A 10,632-nucleotide genomic window follows, 5' to 3' on the forward strand; every position below is an offset into this window, starting at 1 on the left:
CCCTCCTTATGCCAGGTGTGGTAGTTTGAATATGCTTAACCCATGGGAAGTGGCACTATTAGGAGGTGTGTGGCCTTGTTGGTTTAGGTATAGCCTTGTTGTAGGAAGTGTATCACTGTGTAGGCAGTCTTTTAGGTCTCCTCCTATACTCAGTGTAGTTGAGATCTTCATCCTGGCTGCCTGTTAGCTCCTCCAGCACCGTGTCTGCCTTCATGCCGCCATGCTTCTCAGCATGCTGATAATTGATCGAAACTCTGAAACTAACCTAGACCTAATTAAATTTCTGCCTTTATAAGAGTTATCTTGGTCATGGTATCTCTTCATAGCAATAAAACCCTAACTAAGTCACCTGGACTGCATTCAGTGTCCTGGCCTGAGTCTTGCTGCTTTCTCCATGGATTTTAGAAGAGTTCCTCCTCGGGACCATTGTGATGACTTTTCCATTGCTATGAAAACATGAAGCTAGTATAGACAACTTAAGAGGAATCATGGGAGGTCAGGAAACACACAAAGGGCATGAATAGCTACACTCTAGATTTCTTTTTCCTCTTTCATCCCATTAAGTATCTTGCTATTAAGATGATGTACTCACCAGGCAGTGGTGGCACATGCCTTTAATCCCAGCACTTGGGAGGCAGAGGCAGGCGGATTTCTGAGTTCGAGGCCAGCCTGGTCTACAGAGTTAGTTCCAGGATAGCCAGGGTTACACAGAGAAACCCTGTCTCGAAAACCAAAAGAAAAAAGATGATGTACTCATATTCAGGATGAGGAACCTTCCCCATGAGTCCTCTTGAAGTGCTCTCAGACATCACCGTATGTATGCTTTAATAACCTAAGCCATTCATAACTGGTAAAGTTGATAATGATTGACCAACACAAGCCCACCCTTATCAGCTTGACATGCAAACATCTCCTTGACCACTGATATTCTCCTTGAGTAGTGATATTCTGCCCCTAACACCTTGCAGAGATTCATGGTCAGCTCATATTGTGCGTGAGTCCCATAGGCTTTTTGAAAAACTGTTCAAACTCTTAGACTAAGTTCAAAGTCTTCTCTTTGACTCAAGGCAGTGTAGAACTGTGAGCACTTGTGTGGAAAATGAAAATTATGTGCTTCTAATACAAACGTGGTATCATAAGCACTTGCTTTTCCAACAGGAAGGAAGAAGGCAGAGGAAATAGGGGTGGAGCCAAAGTAGGTTTGAAACCTAGCACAGCAAACATTAAATCCTATCGCTTTCATGCCTGGTACTTGAGATGTATGGGCAACTTGTAAGTTCCAACAAGTTTGGGCAGGCATTCTTTCCTGTAAGTATGCCATCAACAGTCACAGAGCCTCTCTTGGGGTGACTCCAATACTTGGCTACAGCTGCTTGTATTATGAATGCTAATTATATTTCCCCAAAACTCTATGAGAGAATATGTAGCTTCTGGAAACCTGCCCCTAGTTGGTTCTGATTGGTAAATAAAGATGCCAACAACCTATTGGTGGGCAGGGCAGAGGCAGGACTTTAATATTTCTGGGCTTGAGACTAGGAGAGAGGAAGGAGGGATCCACCATGCTGTGAGAGTATGGAGGATAAGAGAAACGCCATGCCTGAGAAGAGTGCAGGACAGAGAGGTCTGGCTGCTATGTGAAGGAGCCAAGAGATCACAGCACAGAGGGTGGCCCAATTAGGTAGCCCTCTGGGTCCTGAGCAGCCAAGATAGAATATAGAGTTTAGTAAGTAATAACTCAGGATTATTGGCAGGAGGTGGATTAGCCACGTGGAGGTTAGGCAGTGGCCCAGCTATTGAGCTGACTAAGGCATATTAAAATATAAAATCTGTGTGTGTGTGTGTGTGTGTGTGTGTGTGTCTTTTATTCGGGAACCTAAACCATTGAGGTGAGTAATGAACCCAATACCAGGATTTATTAATTAAAAAAATAATGCTACACTTGGAAGCTTTTCTCAGCATACATTCTACATTCCTGACCTCCCATATCCCGAGTTCTCTTCTATGTCTTAGGTTTCACCTCAGATCGCCATCCATCACACGTGGGAATCTGACCCTACTCTATAATGCCTGGCATCCCGTGCTTTCTGTTGGCCTCTTGGGTGGGTGCCTCTGTGACTCCATACCTTCATAGTTTGTATATCTGCCTTGAACCTTCCTCCATCACCTGTAAACTTTGCCTCTCAAGTGTTCAAGGCATATGCTAGAGTGTCATTTATAGTACACATGCTGGCAAAAATTAAAAAAAAAATCTGTCAATGTTTTGTATGTCTCCCAAGACTCCTCCTTCCCACCTAAGAACTCACAAGTCCAGCAGTTAACTGCCTACACCTCAGTCAGCATTCAGGATTTCCAAGCTCCTTCCACAATCACCTGTTATATTTTCCTTCCTGTGTGGTAGGGCTTCCCTAGCCTACATGTCCAAGTCTCCAAACTTCCTCCTGCAAACTAGTTTCAGATACCTGAGAGCCACACGGTCAGATTTAGTTGCAGCAACGGCTCCACTTCTGATACCAATTTTCTGTGACAGATTGCCTGACACAAGGAGCTTAGAGGCAAGATTTATTTTGGCTTAACGTTTGAAGGTCCAGTTCATGATGATGGAGGGACGCAAGTGAGACAGCTCAGTCAGTTCATATCAAGATGGGCCTAGGGAGGAAGGAAAGGAGAGTGGACACTCTCTGGTTTGCTTCTTTTGGTCCTTATTCCATCTGAGTGTCCAGTCTATACAACAGTGACAGTCACTTTCAGGAGAAGCCTCTTCCCATCACTTAGTCCTTGGGGAAAACAATCTTAGGTATGTTCAATATCCTAAATGGCTCTCATCTGGTCAAACTGGAAGCGAAGATTAACCACAGAGTGCTCCTAGGCTGGTTACCTTAGCATATATGCCATCTTTATTCGCTTAAACCAGTAAGAAGCTTTACATCTTGTTTAACACCCCTACGTGCTCTCTGAAAGCAGCTGATGAAGATGGCTGTTGATCCAGGTTGGCTTATTCTGCTCTCTACCTTCATTAGCTTGTTGTCATCAAGTCAAAGCACACGTTTAAAGGGTCCAACGAGAACAAGGGAACCAGGAATCCAGATGTTGGTCTCAAATACTGTCAATCATTAGGCCCTGTGGAGAAGCAACATCTCTTGTGTATTTGGGATTGACCATGAGCTCCACCGAGAGCTGCTACATAACACAGGGTGTTTTAAACATGGTACCTGTGGCGGCATGAGTGAAAAATAGCCCCTTTAGGTTTTGTGTGTTTGAGCACTTGGACGGCAGGAATTACTATCAGGGAGTTTATGGAACCTTTAGGAGGCCTTGCGGGAGGACGTGCCACACTGGGAGAAGGCTTTTGAGGTTATAACCTCAGCCCATTTGAAGTTTGCTCTCTTTTTCTGCTTGTAGCTGGAGATGTGATCTTTCTGTCCTTCCTACTCTGGCTGCTGGTTCCATATTTCTACCTCACATTATGAACACTCCCTCCAGAGCTGTAAGCAAAATAAACTTCCACAAGTTGCTTTGGGTTGTGGTATTTTACCACAGTACCCACAAGTAGCTGACACACCCATCACCCAAGTGTAGACCTTGCTTTGACTATCTTTCCTAGGCTCCAACTTTCACCTAAGTAACTATACAACATTGACATGAGGATTTACTGAGGTATCTCAAGCTTTGCATACGTAGATTTATCCAAAGCTGTAGTTTAGCTCTGTTGTATCTGAGCAAAGCTATCATCAGGTCTGAAGACACAAATCATTCATTCTCAGCAACCTGTTCATTTTATTTCTGACATCTTTGGAAGCCAGTGTGTTTCTAGTTTGGTGTCTGCATTCCAGCTACACATGCCAGTTGCTCTGTGAGCAGACTGCAGTAAATAAAAGCATCATGGTGCTCCATTGCTGCGAATGTTTCTAGTGGTTTTCGATAAATTCCACCGTCTTATATTTCAGCATAGCACAGTTCTTGCCTGCTTCACTCGTTAAATGCTTGCCACAGTCCTTCCTTCCAGGCCTTCAGCCCTACCAGGAGGATCCTTACTTTGATTTGTTATGCAGTACACATGTGAAATCATCTCTTTTAAGACTGTCACATTTCTAACACTTAAAAATCAGGCAATGGGGAAGTCATTTCTGAAAAATTCCTAACTACCATCATCACTGCCTGTCCATCACCTGGTTTAGTTATGAAAATGTCACCAATCAGAAGCACCTGAACTTTCCCATCTCTTCCATAGAAATACATGATCCTACTCCAGAGGAACTCATCTCTTGAGACCAATGCAGACAGAGGCTTTTTGCCCTGTTTTCAAGAACTTGGTTGAACTTTGGGAAGCACACAAGCCATCACATCCTACATGGGCAATACATTTGGACTCCATTATGGTACTTGAACAACTGCCATTCTCAGCGAACAGGAAGCACATTCACGATGGGAGGAAGCTAAAGAACAACAAAGTTTTGAGGAAGTCCTCTGTAGATGTTCTTTTCCCAGAACTTGCTAAGAGATTGCTATTGCTTTATTGCTTTCATTTTCATTTATTTTTATATGTACGCATGTCTTGCCTACTTGTGTATCTGTACACCATGTATGTAGTGTCCATGAGGGCCAGAAGAGAGCATCAGATCCCCCTGGAACTGGAGTTTACAGTCTGGTGGGGTCTACCATGTGGATGCTGAGAATCAAATGAGGTCCTCTATAAGAGCAGTTAGTGCTCTTAGCTACTGAGCCATCTCAGCAGACAATGCCATGGCTCCATAGATGGCTCTTCATCCTGTGCTTGCTCCTACCCAGCCCTCCCCAGCTATTCTTTTTATGCTGGTTTCTGAAGTCTTACCTTGCCTACTCCAACTCCTCTTGTCTCAGAGCTGTTAATTCTTAGAGGTCTCATGCCTTCAAATGTGTTTGCGGCCATATTTTCCAGTTGGTAATAAAAATAGTGAGGTATAAAATGGAAAGGTGGAACTGGGAGATTGAATCACCTCTCCAGCAGGCCAGAGATTTTGTGTTACTGGGTGCCTGGCTGTTGTGACTTTCTAGGGGACTATAAACAAACATCTATTCATCGTAGTGCACTGAGAACAGGCTAAAGAAGCTGTTTGACCCAGTCTAGCTTGCTGAACCAGTGAGTTTGAGGTTATTTACAGGAACATTGATCACTCCAAGCCAAATGTACCATCAGAAACTCTACACATGGTACATGGCCAATGATGAAATAAACTATCTATTTTCATTTCAATTGCAAGATGATCAGAACAATTTTAATTCACAGAGAATTGTATATAGTTAGTATAGCCCAGGGGCAGATCTCTTTCAGGCTCTCTCATAATATATTCAAAAGGCTCAGCCATTCAGACAACACAGAACATATTGCTCCATTATAGCCTGAGGTCATGGCAGTACCCAGTGAGTAAGAGAGCTGGTGCCCCAGAATCCTTAGCGAATATCCGCACTTACAATGTTCCAGACACATCCAGACTGTGAGGAAGTAGTTTTTCCCCCAATTTTCTAAGAAAACTTGAATTCTAAATTGTCTTTCAGGACTAATTCTGAGAGGAATTTCTCACAACTTGAGGGAATTATCTACACTCAACAAGGTGATACTAAAAATTCCCACAAAAGCACAAGCTGCAAGAAACACCCCCCACTTCACCCAAAAGTCCTGACTAGTTTGTGCGCTTACAGAGAGAAATGCAGCACACCAAAAACAAAACAAAACAAAACAAAAACAAAAACAAAAACAAAAAATGTAGCCTGGATGTGCACAAAGTCCCCAGAGCACTAATGAGGAGCTGACCAAGGTCCTAAAAAATACAGGCTCTTGGAGCAGAGAAAGCAGAAGTCTATTTAGAATTTACCAAAAGAGAAACCACAGTTAGATGGAAACCTGTCTTCATTAAGAGAAGGCTACTATGAAATAGCTGAGGTGTTCAAGAATTCAACTTTCCCTGCAATGTACCATCAAAACGAAGCCCCAAAGTTACATGGGAACATGAGGTCTCTTCCAGAGATTAGAGAATTTTTCCAAGAAGGTGAAATATCAAGGAGAGCCTGAGAAAACTTCCATGAATGAATATCACCAAGATTTAGGGCCAAGCATGTAGGAAGCATGAACATTGCCAGAAACATGCTGAAGAAATGCAGCTGGTTCAGAGACCTGCATCTCTACCAAAAGTTCATCATCTAAAGACTATGCTGCAAAGACAGACTATCTAGGAAGTAACCACAAGGGCATGATCATGACAGAAGGCCCGAACCTTAAGTTTAAATGAACAGTCCTGTAGTCCTCAGCCTAGGGACCACAGAAGGCTTGAAGAACAGGAATAGTCTGCTCTAGGGACAGGCTGGTCAGACTATCCAAGTCAGCTGCTGATGCTCACAGGAGCAAAGATTATGAAGGACATTGTCTTAGTTAGGAGTTTATTGCTGTGAAAAGACACCATGACCAAGGCGACTCTTATAAAGGCAAATATTTAATTAGAGCTGGTTTACAGTTTTAGGGGTTTAGTCCATTAGCACCATGGCCGGAAGCATGGCAGTGTCCAGGCAGGCATCGTGCTGGAGAAGGAGCTGAGAGTTCTGCATCTTGATCCAACTGCAGCTAGGACAGATTAGCTCTTCCACCCTGAGTGAAGCTACCTCCACAGTGACACATTCCCTCCTACAAGGCCACACCTATTCTAATAAGGACACAGCTCCTAATTGTGTCACTCCCTGTGGGCCACGCATTTAAACACATAAGTCTATGGAGGCCAAACCTATTCAAACCACCACAGACAAAGAAGAGGAATAAGCAACATTGGGTCAGACTAGCAATGCAGGCAAAGGTGGTAGAGTTGGGGTCACCTTCCTTGAGATTCCTTAGTCAGGTGCCATCTGATATCTGTTCATATCCCAAATCCTAGGTTAGAAAATTCCCTAGCAAAGTTCAGAGCCTCTTCAGGGTGAAGCAGTTTGCAGGACAGTAGTCCAAGAAGAGAAATGAACAGAGGAAGAGACCTGAGCAGGATACGGTCGGCAAAGGCACACCCACAGCACCCTATTCCTTGAGATAGGCCCCGCCTATTGTTTGCCATCTCCCAATCATATCATAATAATAACTCATCAGGTAAGAGCCCTCATGACCTAGTTCTCTCTGGAGACTGCATCACAAGCATACAACACTGTGTGTTTTACTAATCCCCAGAGCATATTTTTACCCATTCAAACTGTGTTTCAAGATGGCAGTATTCGACTTAACCATTGTGCTTTGAGAACATTCACTTCTTGGGCAGCTATTAGTCAAGTTGACAAGGGTACTATATCTACCACAGGCCAGCCAGAGGTTGTATTTGAAGAGATTGCTGAAATCATGCCCAAGTGGATCTTCAGAGATGAGGAAAATAGAGCAGAATTTGGAGCTCCTTAGTCATCAAGATAAACAGAATCTGAGTTACTGTGCCATTCCGCAGATAATATGGTATCAAAATACAGCATTAAGGCTGGAGAGATGGTTCAGTGGTTAAGAGAACTGTCTGCTCTTCCAGAGGTTCTGAGTTCAATTCCCAGCAACCACATGGTGGCTCACAATCATCTGTAATGGGATCTGATGCCCTCTTCTGGTGTGTCTGAAGTAAGTGACACTGTACTCATATAAATAAAATAAATAAATCTAGAAAAGTTTTTAAAAATACAGAATTAAAGGCAGCTAACAGAGTCTGATCACCATATGTGGGAAAAGGGTTCTGTGGCAGAAGTAGTTCCCTCGAGAACTTTAGGAACTAGTCAGCGCACTCGAGGAGCAGTAGTTTGGATATGATGTCTCCCATAGTCTAGGGCATTTCAATACTTGATCTTTAGTTGATAGGGATGTTTGAGTAGCTTTATGAGGTATGGCCTTGCTGAACAAACTTTGTCATGAGTTTGAAATATAAACAGTGATCAAGGGGCAACTGTCTCAGGAATCTCCAGGGAGGTGAGATACGGGGCAGTGCAGAAGACATTGAGCCTTCAAAAACTCCAACATGTGAGCCCTCAGCTTTCTGTTCTCGCCTGTTTCCCCTCGTGGACTTTAAGCCCCTGGGACTATAAGCCCAAATAAACTCTTCTAGACATTTGTTTTGCCATAGTGTTTTATTACAGCTTTAGGAAAGTGAATAGTACAAACAGGGAGTCGAACATCCCATAGGAGGAAAAGAGCAAGCTGTGCACAGAGGATTTATTAGGGAGGATTTTGCTTGGGCCTATCACTTAGCCAGAAGTGGGAAAGAGACATAGACCTATTCAGGAAAGCCTTATACTACTATGATAGCAAATACAAATATTTGAAGTGGAAACTTCTGGATATGCCATGTGATCCAGACTTACATGGTGTTTTGCTGAGGCAAGACCCATGGGAGGGCATGTAATGTTTGGAGAGTATAAATAGGATTCCATGGACAGTGATGGTGTGCTTGCATAGCTAGCTTTGCAATGTTTTGTTGGTCCTGAGCCTTCACTGATCTTTGCTTTGTTGAAAGAGGTACAGCAAAGAATTTCTTCTGGCATCCACGCTGGTCCTGGTCACTCCCACCGACTTGTGTGGATTTGGCAGAGGTCTTGCTGTTTCTGCTGAATTGTGCCACCACTGCTGATTCCTGTTTTGTATACTGACACAACTGAACTGGAATCCTGACAATAGAGATTGGAATAACCCCAAAGGACTACTTCTAAACAGGTCCACATCCCTTTGTCCTATTTACCATCTTTTCTCCCCTACTTTTGGATGGTGGGCTAGAAATGGGGTGGAAGCTTTTGAGAATCCTTGCTAAAAGTAGGTTTTGAAAAATCAAAGCCTACAAATATCCCCTTGCCCTTCCATGGGAATATATTGTAACTGTACATACAGAGGAAAGGCACGTGGTGACTTTGGATAAGCTGTTTGATGGAGCACCTGGACTGCCACTAATGTCAAAGGAGACCTTAGCCATGTCAGTCCCTTTGATACAATGAAGAGTGTGGAAGCTAGACAACAAGAAATTCCTAAAAGTTGCTATGATGACATCCTGCGACTATTTTTCTCATCCAAATTTGCAATTAGGAAGGCAGCCCTCATAGATTCCCATAGGAGTCCAAAGATAGAACTTGACCAAAACGTGGCTACTGCTGAGCTACTTCATGCTGCTCTGCCTAAATTTGGAGGAATCACCTTCAAGGTACAAAGCACCCAGATGAAGCCTCTAAAATTACCCATGTCCCTTTCAAGACCCCAAATCAAGTACTATTTAAATTTAATTATATACCAGGGGTAGGGCTGTTTGTCACCTTCTTGAATCACCAGGATGGCTTCTGTGGCACCACAAAGTCAGTCGAATAGGAAGTCACAGTCATCGCACTAAAGGTGATGTCTTTACTACTGATCAGCTGCCTTGGGCACTCTGAAGCTATTGGCCTAGCACAGTTATCCTATAGTCCTTTTCAGCAACACAAATCCCTTCTTACAAGCACATGCATCATTCGTCCATAAACTCAGGTTCTGAAAGTCTTCCTGACTCAGTTGCAATGATCTAAGATGATCTTACACTTAGGATGCTGAAAACCTTCATCCTACTTTGCCATATTGATGGCAAGTGTTCCACCTACTGAGGCAGAGCCTGGTCCATTCTCAGGCACAGGCAACTGTGCCTCATTGATAAGAGGAAGAGAAGCCTTTGATATTCAGAGTTTCTTGCCATCATTTATTTTGTGCCTGTGTGTGCATGGACTTACACACCACAGCGTGTGTGGAGGTCAGGACCACATACGGCATTGGTTCTCCCGTTCTAGCCTATGGGTCATTGGGAACCAACTCAGACTTGTCAGGGGTGCCTTTGTTCTCTGAGTTGACCTTTTGTTTTTGCTTTTAAATCAACACACCACTAAAAATTAAAATTCCTGTGTTCTAATACTCCAAAATCATAGCAACAGTCAACATCAGAAAGGTGTTTGGCAATGGGAAACAGGAAAAGGGCTTAAAGGAGTTTATAGTACAGATTTAAGGGTTTAGAGTTTGTTTGCTTTTGAGTCTTACCATGTTGACCATGAATATCCAACCATCCCTAAATATCTCATGGATGTTAGAATTTTCAGAACTGTGAAGAAGCATAAAGAGAAAAACCCAAAAAGATTTCTGGAGAAGTTTAGAATCTATCTGGCAAGGTTAAGGATGACCCAGCCAAAGGTCCAGCCTCAGCTAAAGTCTAGCCTCAGCCAAAGTCTAGCCTCAAGCTCCAGTTCCCAGCACGCCCTTGAGCTGCAGCTGCAGAAACAGCCACCAAGGCAAATGGAAGCCCAATCAAAACTCCATCAGCAAACACAATCTCAGCATCAGAGGATGTCCGTGATGAACTCTTCATTGAAGACTTCTATGCCTTGGATGCCTGTCTAGAGTCAGTGTCATAGGCTGTTGTCATTGAGCCCTTTGCACAACTTAATTACTTTTTGATTTAAGACATGAGTGTGCCAAGAAAGAGGAGACACTGTGGGCCAGAGTTCAGGACCTTTCTGAGTCTATGGGGTAGGGAAAATGGCTGCCTGAAGATGCAAAGGCCACATCCTGGTATGGACTCCTTTTTGCACGCATTAGCTGACAATCAGCTTTCTGAGGACAACACCTGCTTTAACTGAGCTAGCCTGGCTGGATGG

The sequence above is a fragment of the Mus caroli genome, unplaced genomic scaffold (genome assembly GCF_978045245.1).
Source record: "Mus caroli unplaced genomic scaffold, Mus_caroli_1 scaffold_18, whole genome shotgun sequence".
Lineage (NCBI taxonomy): Eukaryota > Metazoa > Chordata > Mammalia > Rodentia > Muridae > Mus > Mus caroli.